We start from the raw sequence: 21,093 nt of genomic DNA, 5'->3' as shown, positions 1-21,093 counted from the left end.
AGATCCAGTGGGATAGAATGGATCACAAAAGTTTTATATCCACTGTCTCACAGAGTGAGGAATAACTTAGTGAAGGGCTGTTTAAGGTTACCTTTATTCCCTGTGTAGCAGCTTAAGCTATGCTGGGCTAAAGAGTTTAAAGATGAACCCAGAACATTCACTCGAGGGATGCTCAAAATCACTTTTGATAATCAGTCAGATTTTCTTAGAACAGGAAAGAAGGAGACGTTGAAGAGTCACCCTGCAAAGTAAGAGCCAAGAGAGAAAGCAAAAGAGGTTAGTACAATTCATTTTGGAGTCCCTAATTCATAAATGTTCCTGCGGTCAGAAGTCTACCATTGCACTATCAGAATGGAGGAAGGGGATTTCTTTGGGATTAGATGGCCAGATCAGAGAGCTGGACTAGTAAACAGGAAGACAAACGATCCTTGAGCTGCAGGGATTCCTTGCCTTGCTTTATGCAAATTGTAATATTCTGCCCAATTCTTCATAACAGAACTAATTACAAAGTGCATAAGGGAAGTCCTCAGACTGCATACCTGGGTCATCAGATTAGCAAAGTTTGTAGTACACAAGACAAGCTACCTCACATAAAACTAAAAAGAGGAAAAGAGGTGACAGGAAACAGTCTGTCACTGCGGTACAAATCCATGGACGTTTGTGCTGGCATTTATCTACAGCATTTAGTGGAGATAGTTGTAATGTAGTGTTTTTACCATTACTTGCTCTTATTTAGTTCAGAAGGTCAATTTTAAGGTGTGGAAACATACTACAGGTCTACTGGATTATACATTTGTCTGTCAATCTAACTTTGCTGAATAAGGGTCTTCTGAAAATCTACAAATCCATGGTATTATTTACATAACCGTTCTACAGTCCATCAGTGTTTTATGACATCACATCTCATTAACGTTAGAGATTTACATTTTTTCCTGTTAAGAGTTTACAAGCCCATTTTCCCAGGTGCAGTGGCTGATATGAACATTTGCATGGTGGCACAGATGGCACGGAACTATTCTAACTCACGGCAACACTCAAAGCTTTTAACTACTTTCTAATGCAAGCTGTGCCCAAAAGTTGTTCTTGCTCTCTGCACATTTCAGAGGCCCAGCCGGTTTTCTCACCTGTCAGTCACACTGTGGCCCTTTTCCTGACTTTCTAACTAATTTCTTAGTACACCATATCCTGGCTGACACCTTTTCGTTGTATTAACTGCAACCACGAAACTGCATTTCTTCAGTAGCTCCTGAACTTCCTTCATCCCATGTACAGAAGCTGTGGATCACTTCCCTCCCTCCATTTAAATCCTAACAGAAACCTCTCTGAAGAGAGACCTGTTCATTGCTGGCTTAATGCTGGTGTCAGATAATGGCAGGCATGGGTATATTGAGAAACCGTCGCTGTCTCATTCCAGTGGACTTCCCCAGGAGCTGCAGCTAGTTACAAGCCCTGACAAGCCCTTCATCTGTGTGCCTCAGTGGATGATTCAATATTAGCTTATAGCTACAACTTACACACAAACCCGAGTGCCAACAATACCCACTGTTGTAATTCTTATCCAGACGTGCTTTTCTTATTTCTTACCATTTTATCTTCACTTTGAACGTCCATCTCTTAGAAAGCTCAGATTCATCTCCCCAGTCTTTAGATATTTAACTGAGGCTTAAAGCTGCAGTTGCAAGTTCGGTATAACCCACACATGGAATGTATGTTGCAAGTGAAAAGCCTATTCACTCCAGCTTCCATCTAGCATCAATGGCAAAACAGCAGATATTGATGGAGAGCAAATCATTTCCGTGTTTAAACTTCAGTGGGATAAATTCCAGCCTAAATGCTTTGCACAGGAACTTTTCTTTTGATGCGGACTATGAAGTGCTTACCATACTTAAAAGTATTAGTTAAAAGTTACAACAGTCACACCAGCTCTTTGCAAATAAGCTTTCTTGAAATCCTTTTAATTCCTAACTTTATCATGGGTCCATTCGCCCCTTTTCAAGAAATAAATCAAATATTCTAGTAAAGGGTAAATGTATTTGTCAAAGCTGAATGGGATCGAAAAAAACTAAAGATGGTAAACTGAAAAACACATACGTGTGTTTTAAATAAGAATCTGTAACTGATATAATCTTATCTAAAATAGGCAGATTTAGCCAGACTATTTGGTCTAGAATCCAGGCTACATTTGTCACAAGAAAATGATTTTGCAGGAAATCTCTCTTGCTATTTGTTTCTGCTCAAGACAAACATTACCAGAGAAGCTTTTCCTGTGGTTTTCTGTTTTGGATCTTCTGGCTTTGGCTTTGGATAAAGACAGGAAGCACATGGAAAACTGAGGAAATACAGACTCAGGAGTAAGTCACAACATTCAAACTTGGTGCCAAACTAACCTCAAGTCCTTTCTAAGACAGATATCAAATAATAGTATTATGTAAGAAAATGTGAGGGGAAAATTATCCCATCATATCCAGACAGCTGCTCTCCTGTACCCAATTTTGCTAGCAATATATGCCAAATTTGCAATTACATTAAACCACTGGCTTACCTGGCGGTAATAAATACTTGTTCTGACCCTGTTACATTAGTATCAATGGCAATTTTGCATAAGTCTAGAAAAAAGAGATCTCTGTCCTAGAAAAAGATTCAAAGTGTAGATGATTGAGAAGGGGGAAATGTTGCTCCTTAAAGACTAAGCTACGTTTTCATGGCATGTGTTCAGAATTGCTCCAAAAACACTTCAGTTTATTGAAGGCAAATGTTTCCCATTCTCCCCACCTCAAATCCTAACTGCCTCTTGGAGCATCATCTTTATTAATACCAACACTAGCAGATGTAAAACAGTAAGTGCTTGTGCTTCATGGAAAATACTGTAAATTGTGTATGTGGCTAGTCTGAGGACTGCCAGCTTACACTAATAATAATAATGCATTTTTATTGCCCTTTGAGGTACTTATGAACTCTTCACAAAGGTTACGGAATATATACCTTACTCAAAGCAATTAACGGCTGTAGCAATCATTTTTATTTGGAATCTTCCAAAGGCTTCGCTGAGTTAATCTTAAGCATTTACCAGATAGCTACCCAGTCACAAGACTGCTGTGACGTAACTCAGTTATTCCTGAATGTGAGATCTACACACAGAACCAGCTCTCCCAAATGTTCTTTCCTGAGTTTTCATTTAGAATTAATTTCTCCTGAGAAGTGACAGAATTTGGGGAAGTATATGACAACATCAGATTTATTAAAACAAAGGACTTAGACCCTCTTTCTTGAAATTGCTGTCTTCAGAACCTCTAATTGAAAAGGAATATCTAATGTAATGTATTCTGCAAATGTAGCAGAAAGATGAGAGGGCTAACAGAAGGGTGTTGGGAGAAGGCTAATGAAAAAACTGAGAATGAGTAAGGAGTAATGAGGACAACTAAGACGGCTTATTTACTGCCAGTGCATTAGGTGTTGATTCAGACTCTTCAGTCCCAAATGAGACACAATTCCTGAAGAAACAAGTGATAAATTTACCTGAGGAAAGAGTACAGGGGCAGGATATGGGGCAATAATTGTGACGAGCTCTAGCACCAAGTGTATTCAGATCATGAGACAAGAAACATCAGTTAAGAATAAAATTAAGGGATACACTGAAGAATGCAGCATGACACAGAACCAGAGCCAGCACTGGCCATGTTGATACAGTGTTTTGGCAGGGTAATTGCATACCTAAATACAGTCTTGTGCTGATACGACTATACTACTTCTGGGACTGAAGATACCCTCAGCACCCAAAACTACACTCTTCTGTCTGAGTGTTCAAGCTCACCTGGGGTTGCATTGCCCCATGCAGACGATTCTGTGGCAATGGGAATTGGATCCAATGAATGCTAACATGAATCTCAAGTTCCAACACTTATCATAAGAAACAAACATGATGTTTGCCAAATGTATTGGTATTTACTTTGTCGGAAAAGTGTTTAAGTTACGTGGGTGAAATTAGCACAGGAAAAAGCCCTTGGTGAAAAAGAAGAGCATACTCAGACATTTAATAACGTCATAGATAGTAATGTACAACAGTGAGCTGGCAGTCACCTTGGAGCTGTGAATTACAGAAAACAATTACTACTTTGCAGCCTGAGCTCATTGCCCTCACTCTAGAATTCACCTTACCAACAATTTTTATAGAAGCAAAGGAAAATAAAGCTCCATTTAATTACAGCGTGCAGGCATTTCCATGAATTTTGATACCCAGTACAGAAAAAAAGCAACTTGGCAAGCCCAAGCTGATGCTTGTCCTTATCAATTCCATTTTTTCTCAGTTTAACAACACTTAAGAGGTAAAAACAATAGATGATATACTCTGATCTTTACTGTGGTCAAGGTTCTCTTAGAGGAAAAGATTTAAACTGTAAAAGTAGTATAAATGATCTGCAAATAAAATTATTTTTTATCTCTGGTATTTCTTTATGATGTAGATCTACAGTGATCACTGCTTTTGTTTATTTCTTCATTCTCTTCAGTTTTACGTTAGATAAAACACAGATTGTGGGGGTTTTTCTGCAATATTGCTTGAAGATTCCTTGAATAAAGTAATTTTAATTGAGATTGCAAGGATGTCAAATGTTTCAGAAGAGAACCCTTCTCTGATGTATTTGTTAGGAATCTTAAATTACAAAAAGAAAATAAAGGATAAGGAGCAGCTAGGTGTTTTGCACGTGTAGATCTGTGTCTACATGAAGTTAATATATAATGACAGACAGAGCATCCCAGTGATCTGAATGAAAATTCCTTGCCCTTGCAAGCATTCAGGTTTCAGTCTCAAGGAATGTCACAATTCAACTACCAGTAGTTCTCAGTTCCTAAACAGTTTCCTAGTAAAACAAAAATTCAAGGTCCAACACCCTTCAGACATACAAAATAGTAAGGGAAAGGGGAAATTAACTTCTGATATTCAATAGCAAACTATTGACTATTAAAAATTTTGCAGTGGTGCTAGCTTCATCCTACCTACTTCAGATAAGATTTGCTTCTGCCTCAGTGTTTAGTTCTATAGGTGTCAAGAAGAATCTTAAAAACTATGTACATGCTGCAGAGTTTTTTTGTTTTTTTTTCCTAAAGGTGCTAGATTGTGGATATGGGTTTACATTTAAAACCAACATGATTTAGTTCATACTGCATTTCAACCACAGAAGATGTAACTATAAGAACATGCATCTACTAGACTTTGCCTTTACAAACCTGGGGCTATGAAAAGGGTTGTGGGGTTTTTTTGTTATTAATTTCAGTGACAGCAAAAAGAGGACCACAGATCAGCAAGTGATCATCTGAGGCTGGACTATGTCTTCTTGTAACTTACAGACATTGCCACAGTATCATAGTGGAAGGTGGAACAGAATGACCCTGTGCCAAGGAATTATATATATTAAAATGTTTCATAAGAAACAAAACAAAACAAGATCCATATGATTCAGTTTAAACTCCTGGGTTTGTGTTTTCAGAATGCAGAACACATGAGAAAAAATCAGTTTGATTTTGATTGTCCTAAAGAGCATGAAAAGCTGTATGTCACCATCTCAATGTTAGCTTTGCTCTAGAGTTGATATATAATTCCAGAGCTTGACATCTGAGAACCTGAGACATTATAGAAGCTTTAAATACATAGACAAACTGCCAAGGCTGGTCCTTCTAAACGTAAAACTGCCCAGGATTAGATTTTTCTTCTAGAAATACTCTGCAGGACATGAGCTAGAACTTTTGATTTGTGATGCAATGCAGAGATCTAGCAGATGACGTCGTGCACAGTGTGATTGGATTAAATTAATCACTTTTCTGTCTTCTCTTATGTGAAACTCTCTCAGCCACAGCTCAAGCTGACTTAGAGTTAACTTTCTTCTAGTGATCGGTAGCTTTGCTTGATTCATACCCTCCCCGGTTTCATTAGCAGCAAGAATGAACTGCATTAATCTTTTGCTAGACTCACAGGCAATTATAGTCCTGCTTCATGACCTACTCTTGCGGTGCTTAATAGCTGTACAAAATACACGTAAAATCCTCGTCACTCACAACAGTGTTCTTCACACCTGGCTTGATGGTTTATGCTGAGAAGACAAGATGTGTAACAACAGAAAGTTAAACATTATGAAAGCATTTGTACAGCAAGTTCCTCCAGACTTCTTGGAGGGCTTATGTATACATCTTGGCAAAACCCTCAGCACTGGATGAAGCATAGGCCAGATCTAGGTCCAGGGGAATGCACAGAGTGCAAGCTGCTGCTAGGGGGATCCTGCAACCTCCTCCCTGTGCCAGCAAGCAGCCCGGCGTTCAAGTGCACAGAAACAAACCAACCGTCTGTTCCTGGCACTCTTACGGAAGATGTTATTTCAGAGTTGGATGTTGACAAAAAGATAGTATAAACACTGCATGGCTTTGCAAAGGACGCAGATTTTGGACCGAACGGGCAGGGAAAATCTCTGACCTAAGCTGTGAGTATGGATCTTGTTTTTCTAGAATACTGTAAACCTCAAACTACTAGGCTAGTTGTGGATGCTTAAAATCTTTGAATAACCAAGAGGTAGAATGGGCATTTAAGAATTCAGTGGCCACTTCTGAATATTTTGGGCAGGCTTTTTTTTTTTTTTTTAAACTCCAATAAATCATTCAGTGATAAAAGGTGTCATAAAACTAGCTCCAAAAGGAGAACCCAAATCATTTACATTTTTTGTGAAGTGGATGCCACCGCATATTTGTCATTCTTATGTATTTTAAACCATTTGCAAATGAAAGAACAAAAGCATTTGTGCTCTTATGAAAAGTACAAAATTACTCTAGCTAAATGGAAATATTTCTATTAATCTATAAATAAGAGATTTGTTTTAAAGCAGCATGCACCAAACAACCCTCCCATTACTTTCACATGAGAATGGAAGGCTGCAGGACTAGAATGTTCAGTTTTTGTAAGACCACAAGAACTTTGACTACAAGCAGAGAGACACACGTACTTAAATCCCCTTCTCTGCTGACCTTTTGAAGGTATTCAATATTTTATGAAGAGTGGGATCAAAATGGCTTTATATGATTAAGTGCAAAAGGTTCTTTATGCTTCCCCCAGTGTGTTATGGAGGAGAAATTCCACTCCTATTTTCATGCTCCAGTGTCATACCTGTGAATTCAGATGACGGATATGCCACCTACTTCTTAGGCTCACCATGAACTCACACAGCTTTTCATCTTATAGGTCAGTGATAAACCTTAGCTGCCGCTTGCCTACCAGAATATGTTGTTAACAGTTGGCTCAGTGGCAGGTTCTTAAGGGGTGGTTTTTTTGCACACACAATGCATTTTCACTCAGGTTCATGAGGTCAAATTCAGAGGAAGCATTCAGGGGGGTGGTAACGTAATGGAAGTGAATCAGCCGAATTACAGTATAGGATGAGAGAAACAGAACAAGGTGTACGTAACTAAAAAAATATTTTTCATTTAAGAATCTCTTTTTTATAAGTATTTAAATGGTCTGATGTTTTTAAATGCAAATATGGAAGGGTAAAAAAGTCCAGACAGACAAGGTTTTCTTTATGTCTCTCAGATACATGGATTTATTAAGGCTGTGTTCCTCAGGCACGATCTAACTTCTGCAATGGTTGAAACACAGACTGACTGCAGGCCTGTAAAATAATACTGATGTGTAATTTTCCTATAGGGAGAATGGAAAAAGTACTGTAGGATGAATAAGATAGAAAGAAGCTGTAGTCTCTTTACGTAAAAGTTGTATAAAAAATGGCATAGTTTGTAATCTCAGCATAGAGAAGAAGATGCAGACTTTTGGTTTTCGTATCTGGCAATACACAGAAGTGGTGAAAAGTCTGTGGCAGACAGTGGTTCACAGAGACTACAGAACAGAAAATAATGGTCAGTGGCTAATAATGGAAAGTTAGAAAAGGCAGAATGAGAAGGCATGACCTAATTTCTTATGAGCAAGTGCTATCTCTGTTGAAATCTTGTGGTACAGGCAGACTGCCTGTAGAATCATGCTGAAATTATTAGCTTGGAGTTTTGTCCAAATGTCATTGGCTGAATTTGTTCCTCTTTCTTAAATATTACCTAAAATTCATTCAACATGTTCTGAATCATATAGGAAAAAGTGTGCTTTAGGGTTTCTACTTCCTAAGACTAAAAGGACGAAGAGTGAGCCCTGCTACAGAAATCACGGTTGAAGCTGCAGAGTGCTAATTTCCAAACTTGCTTAGAACACTACAACACTTACCATCATGACAGTGTTTCTAGATTATTGACTTTACGAAAATATAATCAGCATAGTTGATATTTTCTATATCGTGCTCGCTTCAAGATGAGACTTTTGGGTTAGTTTCTTTTTCTAACGTGTGTGTTTATGAAAAACAGTTTGGGAAGGCATGCAGAAATAGTGTTGTTTGCTCATATTAAAAAATCTTGCAATAATTATGTTGTAAAGCTACAGCACACCATCATGCCTTGGAGCAAAAGCTAACATAGGCAAGGCAGGTATTCCTACGCCAAGTATTTGTCTTGTGTGGGCCTGTGAATCTGAACAGAGCCTGGATTTGGAAGGTCAATAGGAACAGAAAGGGAGGAGCCAGGAGAGGAAATTGAAAACATGAGAGAGTGAATAAGTCTATAACCACAATATCCTAAAATTAATTTCTGCTTTTCTATACCCTTCCAGTTAGGGAAAAACCTAATTAAATATATATAAAAAATACATATTAAAAATATGTATGTATGTCTCTTCTCCTGTAACCATTCCACTCTGAGGGTAACGGCTTGCTATTGCTATTTCATTGTTTTTGCTCAAATAACAGAGATCCACATTGTGAGATGTGAAAGTCCAAATCCCGCTAATTACCAAAGTTAAAGATCAAGATGGTTTCACATGATGCCAATACTATCTCTAAAGATTTTCTAAATGTACAAAAGCAAACCAGAAAGAAAACCCAACAACTATATGCAGAAAACATTAGGCTTGTGAGCCAAGCTTTCCAAGGTTAAGTAGTTTCAAATTTGACTGTGCAAAGACAAGGGAAAAGTTTCCTATTCAAAAGTTCTTTGATTATTCAGTTTGAATGCAAGTTATGAATTTATGAAAAAATGCAGTTTGAATCCAAGTTATACTAAGTTCTGGGTTGCCAAGTTTGAAGTGAGACTGTCAATCCAAATCAGTGTGTTCCCTGCCCAAGCTAAACCATGACTTTTATTACAGAGGCAAAGATTGATGTTGGCATTTTGTCATCAACCACTTGAGTAACAGCCTCTGTTATGTCTGGGGATACCTGCACTCATGAAAGTCTTGCAGATTTGATAGACCATTACTGAACTTCTGAAACTGAGCCTTTTGGAAAAAGTCTTACAACTGCCTGTGCTAAGGTAGGTTAAGCACTCTGGAATTCACTTAGCTGCTGAGTGGGATTGAACGTACCAAAATATTTGTTCTGTTGCTTTCACTTAGGCTGAAAATTTTTGCACTGTAGAATGCTTCATTAGCATGTTTGTGGTAAATTTTAGGAAGAAAAGGTACTTAAAGCCCAACATGGGATCCTGGTGCCAAGGCAGACAAATAAATAGAATTTTGAGACAAAATACAATAAAGAATATTGCAAATATGATAAAGAATATTGCAGGCGAAGGCAAAAGAGGTTGGCCAAGCTGAAAATACGCATGTGAACTGCATGAGAAGCCTACAGTCATTTCAACAATGTATCCGTGTAACAGAATTCTGAAATAAGCATCCCTAAAAAAAGACACCATGAATCTGCACTTAATCAGTAACTTTTCATGTCCCTTCTGAAGTATTACATCCTCCTACACTACTTCTGAAGTATTATTAAAAAATACTCTGCGAAAGCACTAGCTTTCACAGAATGAACACCATAGATTTCAAACTTTATTTATATCATGTTTAAAAGACAAATGGACACAATATTTTGAGTAGAAATGCATTAAACATCAGTTCTCATAGCAGTTATTCAGGAAAGATGTTTCACAGAGAACTTTTACATAGGCAGCTGATGAAAGGGTATATAATGAGGTCATTTGGGGTCATTAGTATAAACCAAATAATAAGGCAATAGGATCCTTGTTAACAAAGACAGTATCTGGTAATTGAACAAAATCTTTGCCTGCAACATGCTAAAATTACAGTTCACCTTGTGCCAATTTCCATGTTAGCATAGCTTTGCTTGACCGGCTGTTTCAAATCCCTCCATCTGTAAAATGGGAATATCAACACTCTTAGTGGCCTAATTGCCCGGGCTCCTCTGAGGACTAATGTCTGTGAAGCTAATGTCTGTGAAGTGCTCTGTAAACTCAGCTTGCTGTCAGGTATCCAGAGGTACACAGGCCTTATTCTAATACGCTGCTGAGGAAGAAATTAAAACTTCAGGGACTTGAAAAGACCTAGCAATGATTGTGAATACAATGCCAATTAGTTTGCAACGTGATTTGTCACTGAAAAACTGTCCTTTGAAATCTTGTGCTGCTTAGATTTAGTCTTTCCACAGGATCTGGTGATTCCTAATCAAGGCTAGAATATTTTTTTCTATAGTTCTATATAATGTCTGTTTTTACTGGTTATATCCAAAATCCACTACAAATCTGCTGATAAAGCTCAGCACAAACCTAACTATTTTCAAAGCACTTTTTCCATTTCAGACATGGAGAACTGACTCCTTGTCACCAGCCTTGTTATAGGCCTCTCAAAAATAAAGCCAACAACTTCCCCATCCATATTCTCTAATATGAATGAATCCTATCCTATCCTGAATTGTTTTGGTGATCTCAGGTACCCCCTCATCAGTCAAACCAAAACCCCCAGAGACTTAGCGTGCATTTAAACTGAGAGAGGATGTAGTAAGTGTTGCAAGATTTATAAAGTTGTTAACACTTCCATACTACAAGACTTACAGGTGATACAACAGATCTCACACTAATGAAGAATTTCAGCTAATGGAACACATGAATTTGTATTCCTTCAAAAGTCTGACTGACCTTGTGTTGTTCTTCATATTCTTAGGATGTAAACTCCTCTGAGGCAGGAATTGGGATTTTGTTCTGTCTTCGTACAGGACCTAACAAAATGAAATCCTGATGGGTGGCTTGAATTTGAATGTCTGGAGAGCAATCGTTTATAGCTTTTATCAGCTTAGTAACAAATGTATCATTTATGTGAGAAATAAATTCTCATTCTATTTTTAATTTTTTAATGTATTATCTTTCTTGTATAGATCCACAGATTGTTTTCTGCAAAAAATACAAATAGTAATATCCAGGATATGCTATGACTATTCCTATGGAATTTTTTCTTAGGCATTAAAATTGATCATGTTCCTTGTCTTTTATTTCACATATATGCCAATCATAATGAGGTTTTTTTAAATGTTGTTTAGCTTTTACTTATTGTATCAGTTAGAATTCATAACCTCCAAGCCCTCCCAACTGGTATTGCTGGGAAAAGTGTAACAATCAGTGTTTTCTGAGAAGGTGTAATTGGCTTTGAATCAAAGCAGCAGGAATTTTTGCCAGCAGTGGTTTGGGTTTTTTTAATATACTCAGCCTTCCAAAGAGTTTTTACAGCTGCATATACTGCAGCATAAATTCTGTGAGTCTTCACTGAGATTTTAAACTTTTCTGTTTAACACGACATTGATTCTTCTCTGAGCTTATTGTCAGGGACCACGTCAAGAAAAGTTTTCTGAAGATCACTTGCAGAACTATGGGGAAAACAGAGAGCAACCTGCACCTGCACAGTCTTAGCATTACAGAAACCAGAACAGGTGATCACAGAAAATTTCTCCCAGTTAGAGATATCTCCAAATGGCAGAACGCTAGAGCACGCACTGGTACTCAGCAACTCCTTGTAGCCACTACCAGGCATGACCTATAGAAAAAAGGTGTACGTAGGTGTCAGTAGGTCTCACTAGTCTTCAGTGACAACATATAGATACTGGAAGTACAGGTTAGAGTAATTCTATGAGGTTGCCAATTTTTGGCAGAGGACCAGCTGACCTAACTTCACAAAACTATAATATAAAGACAGCTAAAAGTATCATGTCACACATTCCCACCTCTCTTCCAATTACATTATATGGAAAACCTAATGCACAGTATAAAAGCTATTCTCAACTTTCAAAATAAATCCAGAGCAATAAGGATTTATCTTCAACATTTTCTGCTCTAGTATTTCCTGTGTTTTGAGTTTTGCTGGTAGGATTTCAATTCAAAACAGCAAGTCGTGCATCTCATTCAACGCTTCAACTGGCCTTTTAGTAGTACCCACAACATACATTCGTGCATCTGTTTGATAGCAAATGTGAAATTTTGCACATGAAAACAGGCTGAGAATTTAGGTTATGCATTTAGTTTATAAGAAATGTAAACAGCCTCATTAAGTCTGTTTACCAGATTTATTTACCATCGACCAGGTTCTGCAGATTCATTGGTCTTCTGAGAACACTATTCCAAAATTTAATCTTTACTTGGTTGCTGTTTCCTAGTTTACAGCGGGAGAGCAAATTGAGCATGGACATACACAGAAAAAAGTGGGAGGCAAACACCTGCTGGAAAGAAATGTTCATAGGGTAGCGCACAGGATAAACAACTCTGTTGGAAGCATCCACTAGCTATTATTAATCTTGGAGTACGTAAATGGTAAGGAGGAGCAGTACTGCTGATGCTCCTCAGCCTCCAGCCTTTTAAAAAGAGAGCCACGAACGGGAAAGGGGTACCTGGCCTGCAGAGATCAATGGAGAGACGAAACAATCTGCTTCTCCTGAGTGCAGTGACAGAACTTGGCTCAGCTGATATTTCCTTTCTGTATGTGAGAACTGGACATTACACAGAGGTCATTTAAATGCAAGGTCCCTAGTACACAATGGAATGCAAACCCACTAACACATACCCTCTAGGGTTCCCTGATTTTCCTTGGTATAAAAGAGAATAGAAACTCTTAGAACAGAAAGCAGAACTGAGGAATTTACCAAGGCTTTTTGGTAGTATTTTACTCCGAGGTATGATTTGTTAATTGTTATTTCTCTGTTCAGACATCCTCAAGGTATTGTTAAAGACATTTGCAGTTACGGGTGAATAAACAAGTTTAAGTAAAAGAAGAAAATAAATAAAAGCAAAAAAAGGACCAATTTTGGGGACAAACTCAAACCCTTTGGCTCATTCTCCTCTTAATTACACTAATCTTACAGCAGACAAAATGCCAGTACTTAAAGTGGGATTACTTTTTTAATCAAGAAAAGACTTTCCCATAGTGTCTAGACACTCTCCTGTGCTTTTTGGAAGACTCTGAACACAAACTATACGTCTTGTTCCTTGTTCAATAATGGACAAAATACAGCCCTTCATAATAAAAAGACCTCTGCAACCCCACGCACGTTAAAACGAAGGCGGTGACATAGCAGTCTGGGCTCATCTTCCATAAGAATCTATCCATAATTTTGACCAAAATATCTTATATCTTCTTGTGAACTTTGGGAAAGCTCTATTAAAAAAAAAAATCTAATAGCACACTGCACTTTTGCACTTCAACTGGACTGAAGACAGAAACACAATGAAGAGGCATTTCTGTTCTCCACATCCCAAAGTAGCAGGAGTATTCCAGAAGTGCTTCTAGCTCTTTCCATTCTGTTCAGTTCACTTTCATTGACCATGTGCATTCAAAGAAGCATCAGGCCAAAATTCCATTCTCAGTGGTTATTAACATTTGATTATACCTTTTTCTGTTGTTAAACAAATTCTTTTTAGCAGCTTATTAAGCTTATAGATGAAAGATGCAAAACAGTCAAATCATAAATCCCTACCATACATCACAGACGATTATAAATCAAAGCTGACAACAACAAAACCCCAAACTTCTATCATGAGCCAACAGAAATCATTAAACTAAAACAAAAAAAGGGATCCAAATTATTTCATGAATTCAAGAAGAAAAAGAAGAAACATGTAGCCAGCAACACTACCACAGTCTCACGATTAGTACAAATATTAAAAAGAAGGATGATACTAGATAAAAAGCAAATCCCATTCACAAAAAAGAAATCACCTATGAATCTTGATTAAAAATTATTGCCACAATTGTCTTTTCTTCCTGTCCCTATAATGGATTTCTAAGCTAAAAAGGATTTTAGAAATTGGCTGCCTCAGCAGTCATAGAGATGATTGAAGGCCTTACTTGGGGGCAGAATAAATCAGTAGATGACCAGGGAAGTGTCCTTGACTCTCTTTCCTTCTGCATACACTTCTTCATTTTCCCCTTTTTTAGTGGGACATAAAAAGCAGATTAATTAAAATCAAAGACCATGAAGAATCACATTTATTTCTAAATTATTAGATTCAATAGCAGTAGATTGGCTATCAATTAAAAAAATTCCACCTGCTTTATATCTTAAGCTCAATAGGATAGGGAAAGGTAGGAGATTTGTAGGTTTCAAAACCCAGGTCACTGAATCAAGTTTCCTGGGCTTCACCACAGGATTCATAACCCCCTCAGTCTCATTTTACTACGTCAAGATTTTTTTAGACTCTTCTCACATAATAGGCTTAATTTTCCCTGCTCACCCTACCTTTTCCTGCACTGGTGTTCTCAAGGTTAATGCAACAGATGAACTGCAGAAATTCTAAGTGTTCTACCAGTTCTCTGCTGAAAATAAGCGAAAATTAAGAAATAATGAGAATATACCATAAATAGGTCACTAATTGGTATGCTTCTCTAACAGAGCTATACTTTTCAATACACTGAATGCAGTGGACTTTATTTCTACAGCTGTGTGATCAGAATAAGCCCCAAACTTCTTGGCAAACCTGGGAGACCTGAAGCGAAACCTACTGCACTGCATTAGTCCTCTGACTAGCGTATAATACATGAGAGAGATTCCTGAGTGAACCTTACACTGACATTTTCAAAGGGATATAACAAATCGCAAGTTTCTTCCCAGAAGGCGTTTGGTCAAAGTATGAAGATACTGTTCAAAATATTTACTCTGGCTTTACCAGAATTTGTTTTATCAAATGCTTACTCAGAATGTCAAGGGCAGTGGTACTTAGTGGTAAGCCGGCAGCCTCTTCGTATACACGATGTACTCATTTCGAGCAAGCAAACGAGAGGAAATGTTAGCTGAGTTCACTGTACGGTTTTACGGGAAATAACAATACAGTGCAAACTTAGATGCCTGTATCCTTTATGAGACCTCAAACATTCTTTGTTTAGCTCAATAAAGCAAGAGCATTCAAACAAAATGTGTAAGGCACAGATGAAATGGCCAAGGAAGATTTTTTGCATTTTTCAGTGGTCTCAGATTAACTACTGATGTTTTAATAAGCTCACCGAAATCAAAGGGACATGCTAGAGATAATGGTGCTGTTTAGCACAAGTAGTTTGGTACTGGATCTTTAGTTCAAAGAACTAGATGGTCTGGTGCCTGCCTCAAAACAGCAATTTAACCTGGCATGATTTAGCTAACTGCACACTTAAAGAGAAAGGTGAGGATATATAAAAACCTATACCTTTATTAAGAAAGGAATCTACTTCATTTCTTATGAAAGGAGTGGATGAAGGCTGTTCACCAAAAATGCACAAACATACCCATTCTTTGTTATCCCAAAGTGCCCCTTCTGCCTGCTCTTCACTTACCTCAGACAGGCACACTACTGGCCTCAGTTCACTGTATGATGGAAAAAGTTCCTCGCTCTGCGCGCCGTGATTTCTGCCTGTTTATTAGCTGAGCATATGAATGCAGGTCCGAAGGAAGAACTGTGGCCTGCAGTCCAGAGGTTTTGAGAAAGACTATGATGCAAAAATTCACTTCACAACCTATTAAATAATATGCTTGAATTCATAGTTACACAAAGAATTAGAGGAGAATTTCATATCAAAAAATAATTTCTTCTCCAGAAGGGAACACAATTAAGGCTGAACTGGTCATAAATAAGATACTTGCATTAGAGAAAGCTGGAGATGGACTTTTTGCAAGGGAGCATAGTGATAGGACAAGGGATAATGGCTACAAACTGAAAGAGGGTGGATTTAGATTAGATATAAGGAAGAAGTTCTTTACTATGAGGATGGTGAGGCACTGGAACAGGTTGCCCAGAGAAGCTGCGGATGCCCCCCTCCCTGGAAATGTTCAAGGCCAGGTTGGATGGGGCTTTGAAGCAACCTGGTCTAGTGAAAGGTGTCTCTGCCCATGGCAGGGGGATTGGAACCAGATGATCTTTAAGGTCCCTTCCAACCCAAACCATTCTATGATTCTCTGATTAAATTTGAAATACCTAGTACAGTGGTCCTGCAAGAGTGAAGCGTAGTTTCACAAGCTGCTCAGAAATTCTTCCCTTCCCACTTTTTATTTTACATCCAAAGGCTTGCTGCTCACAAGATTTGCTTTGACTTTTTTCTTCCTCACCAAGGTGCCTTGTGTCAAAGGGAATGTGGTTAGAAATTGCTCAGTACCGTTTCAGCTGAACCTGAAATTCCCTGTCTACAGGGGTGGAATCTGAGTCACAGAAGATTCAGCTTTGGTATTATCCAGATATGGCCTGACTTGTGAACTTTAACAGATTTCCAAATCCATTAAAAATGTTGCCAACTTGGAGAATGTTTGCTGATTATGCAGTTTGTTACATAGGCTTACTTCAGTTCTCCTGGCCACTATTATCAAACATTCCCTTTAACTTATCTGTCACACGAAGCTAGAGTATTTTCTTTCATTTTACATATTGTCTCATAAGGAATGAGACAATAAAAATACTTGCAGTAAATCTGTTTTCCATCTCTGATAGTGCCTGCTTATTAGTATTTCTTCAGAAACAGAGTAATTTATTATCCGCAGTCTTTGATTTGTTGTTTATGCATTCCACATTTGAACAAAGCAAAATATTCTTTAAGGACCTGATCTGAAGGCTGCCTACTGAAGTGAGTAGGAGTCTTCCTGTTGTTGAGATCAGGCCCTCAAGGATATCTGTCTACGACAGAATTATCACAGTGAGAAAAAGAAATACTGCATTAATAACCCAGTATTTAATTTTGTGAATTTCCTGGGAGGAAAAGACCTCAAAATACACAAAGTTCTCTGGATGCCAATTATTCCCTCCGCTTTTTCAGCTACAGGACATAACTGGAAATGGAAAAATATTGAGAATTAATCACGTGGGATTAAGCCATTCCATCAGCAACATTTGCCAGCAAATTCTGCAGAAAGCCAAAGTTTAAAGATGGCTTGTGCAACTGTAAGTTCTAGTGCTACTGTCGTTATTAGGATGTGTGAAATTACAATAGGGAATTTATCTATATTTCCTTATCATATTTGGTTATATCATTAGAGGAACATTAGTCACTAAAATCAGCAGGGATTAAACCTTTTAAACATATGAAAAGCCTCACTGAATTTCCTGGAATTTAATTTATTGCTGCAAATACACACATTAATTAACCTACTTGTTTAGGCAGAGCAAATGCAGTCATTCAGTTTCAAATTACTCCTAGAGGGAATTTGCTCTGAATCTACGATGTTTTTCTTATGCGGAATCTTATACCTGCACAAAAAAAAGTTGCATGACCATTTTCTTAAATGAAAAAGACCACTTTGGTTAAAATACCAATATTCTTTTTCCTCTCGGGGTCTACTAGGCCATAATGACAAAGTTGAACAGATTCCTAAATAGGAGATCATTTCCTCTTAACAGAGGGAAAAAATCTGGTGAATGTCAATTTATTTCTAAGTGCCATTGAAGTAACCCTGAATATTAAATTGCTAAAAAATGATTACTAATGATCAGCATGAGTTCACTATCAGTACTGCCTCCAGGGTGAAGTGAGGAGTGGCCCATAACCACTGGGGATGAAAGGCCTGTTAAAAAGCTGGATCTGACTTCCACAGCAGGAACTGGACAGATGAATACTTTCTCAGACTGAACTGAGAACCATTTCCGTCAAGTAGAGAGAGAGACACCTTGTACCTGCCTTCTCACAGAGCTTTACATGGGGGACCAGACCAAAGTATCACCCTTTCAACAATCAGCTACCATTTCATATAGCTTGTAAGCGTACAGAACAGATAGCAAGCTTTATCCGTGTTGAATTGCTCAAGCTGTGACTAAGCCCACAGCAATGAGTTGCCTTGCTCCTGGCAGGCTGCCACATCCACTGATTTCACTTGAGAAAAGTTACAGTAAAAAAGGAGGAGGCTGGACTGGTGCCCATAACCCTCTTTAGCAGAGTTAAAACACTTTGGCCTACATTTTCAGGCACACACGGCTTCAACCTATATGTGCACAGAACTGGAGAAGAGTGTACAAACCAGGGCTTGTGTTGCAGGGCTTGCGAGTGTGCACTCAACAGCGTGCATGCCAGATGAATCATGCATGTGCAAAATAGATATAACAAGAGTAATGGATTTATGTATAAAAATATTTGGATCTGAGCAAATCTTAACTGAGAAAGAACAGAGGGAACAAGTAATCTACATTGCAACAGCAAAGCACACAAGGCTGACGCAGTTGGCTTGTCATTGGGCTGGCAAATGAGAGACAGTCAAAAGAAAAGGGCAGTAGGGAATTTCATTTGGAGTTCAGACTGTAAAAGGTCTTTTACAGACAAGAATGGCAGAACTTCCAGTGAAATAAAGGCACTTTCATCTGTAATGCTGATGCTTTTAATTCTACCAAGAACAGTCTCTTCCTTTTCCCCACCAAAGAGAATTTGATAGTCACTCTGTGTCATTAACATCTCTACAAGACACCCATAACTGCAAAATGATACAGAGAAAAACGCAGAACACCTGTTCACTATGTCCTTCACTTCTGTCTCAGACACACATCTTTCTAAGGACACGAACAATTATAATTTTATTATCTTTAATGTCTTCCTCGTCAAATTTCATTCCACTGTCTGTCCCAGCTGAGGTATATTGGGCAATAACATTATAAGCTCTTTTAAATCCTGCTGTTATTTCAGCCCAAATTGATTTATTATGGATCCTGAGCTGACAAGTGTACTATTTCCCATTCCACAAATGTATTGTTACCAAAAACTCTGTCTCTACCTTACTTTATATTCTGTTATTTCAGAATATAATCTGAATCTATTCAGGTCTCTAGAATATGAGTTTTTATCGTTTCTGCAACTAAATCCCTGTTTGTTTAGTTTTTAATGGACATTTCAATTTTCAGGGATTTTAATTAAAAAACATTTTTATTTATATGCTGTTTTCATAAAAAACAACAAACACTGGAACAGATTCCACCTCTGTAAGAAGAGAGATAATGTCATATATGGTGCCTTACCTCAGTTTGACCTTAATTCAAAAAACCACTTCTACTCAGAACAGTACATTTGCCACATGTTGAACATTAGGCGTATGCCTAAGCCCCACTGAAGATGAAATACACGGGTCATCTGAGACAGAGCTGTTTCACAGCAATCATATATAAAACTTGTTAACAGAAAACATTATGGTAGATAAACTTTAATGCATCAGATAATGCACATCTAAAATAATAGAAGTTTAATTAATCCATTCTTGTCTTTTCTCATACCAAGAAAAAGATATAAATACCACAGGCCACCTCTAAAGACTTCAACTTAGTGTTCGTCACTGTTCTAAGGCAAACAAGCTAGCATAACTTATAAAGAAAATACAGAAAACTTTCTATAAATCAGCAGTTTGCTATTACCCGCAACAGCTGTGGCCACCATATTTCCAGAGAACACATGACAGATGATATGAAACAATGATTTTTACAAACAAAAATCATGAGGCACTACTATTGCATAATGAAAAAAATGAAAAGAATATCCAATGATACTGAAAGACAGCAAAACTGAACAGATGGAATTAAAAGCATATTAACTCATGAAAGAGAAAAAAATTAACCCATTATACTGATCAACATCAGATATTACTGAGAGCAACATCACACAAAAGGAAATGAGTAATTGTACGGAAAATTACAATATCTGCATTTGAGACAGTTGAAAATACTGTAAAGGAGTATTGTCATTATACTGGGTCACAATACAACTACTGTGTGTATCAAGAACAAAATTCTCATGTAAAGAAATTATTCTATAAAAACATGAAGTTTTCATGTACCTGTTTCGAAAGTATTTAGTTTTGCCTCTTATCAGATTTAACTTCATGAATTCGATCAAATACGAAATTTTCTGTGTGATTACCTACAGTTTTAAAATCAGTAATTAACCACCGTGTTCATCATTTTGTTTGTGGCATCATAGATTCTAGATAGCATCCTGTATTTCATGGAAATTTAAACAGTTAAATGAAGTCATGACCTGATACGATGTTATGGTGCCACCTTGTGATGGTACCTCAGAAGTGCCTTTAACACGTACAAGGAGACAAAAATGAGCCCAGGGGCGGGGGGGAGGAAAGGAGACTGTTTCTATGCGATTGCGAGAAATTGCAAGACATTCCAAGACTGAGCCTGGTGACAAAGAGGAGTATGTGGTTATCGACTGACAAAGGAACATTCAGCATTTTAAGATTACATTAACAGGGCATAAGAGAGCATAAAGAACTGCAGCAAAAAACAACTGCTTTCCTCAACACAGATCCAATTACAGACACATGAGTTAATTCCACTGAAGTCAGCAGAGTTACTGAAGATTAATATGGAAGTAATGAAGATCAGATTTTGGCCTGCAGGCCGTTATAAATCTCAGCTTATGGTATTCCCTTAAAACAATGATAAACTAAAGTAGTGTTGATAAATAACTTGGTTATTCTTTGCTTTTTGACACTGTTTAGTTCGCTTCCACTAGCTCCTTTTTGTCCCTAAGACGCTTCGAGTGTATATAAACTAGAGCACACACACACACACTTAGCTATTTTAATAAAGGCTTTAGGTGATAGTTTTCCTTTTTCTTTGTCCATTTTTGAAGGCAAATATAGAAATGCCCATTCATATTTAAGACCTTTTTGCAATACAAAATGTATGTCCTCTTGCTTTTAAGGCCAAATCCAAAATTGTTTTAAATCTAAATCTCTTTTACTGTTTCAGCTTCTTTCTAAATTGCCTGATAGTTCCTTTTGAATAAGTAAGCCTGGTTGAAGAAACACT

This window comes from Platalea leucorodia (genome assembly GCF_965183815.1).
Source record: "Platalea leucorodia genome assembly, chromosome: 9".
NCBI lineage: Eukaryota > Metazoa > Chordata > Aves > Pelecaniformes > Threskiornithidae > Platalea > Platalea leucorodia.
The sequence above is the reverse complement of the archived record's forward strand: the minus strand, read 5'-3'. Positions refer to the sequence as shown.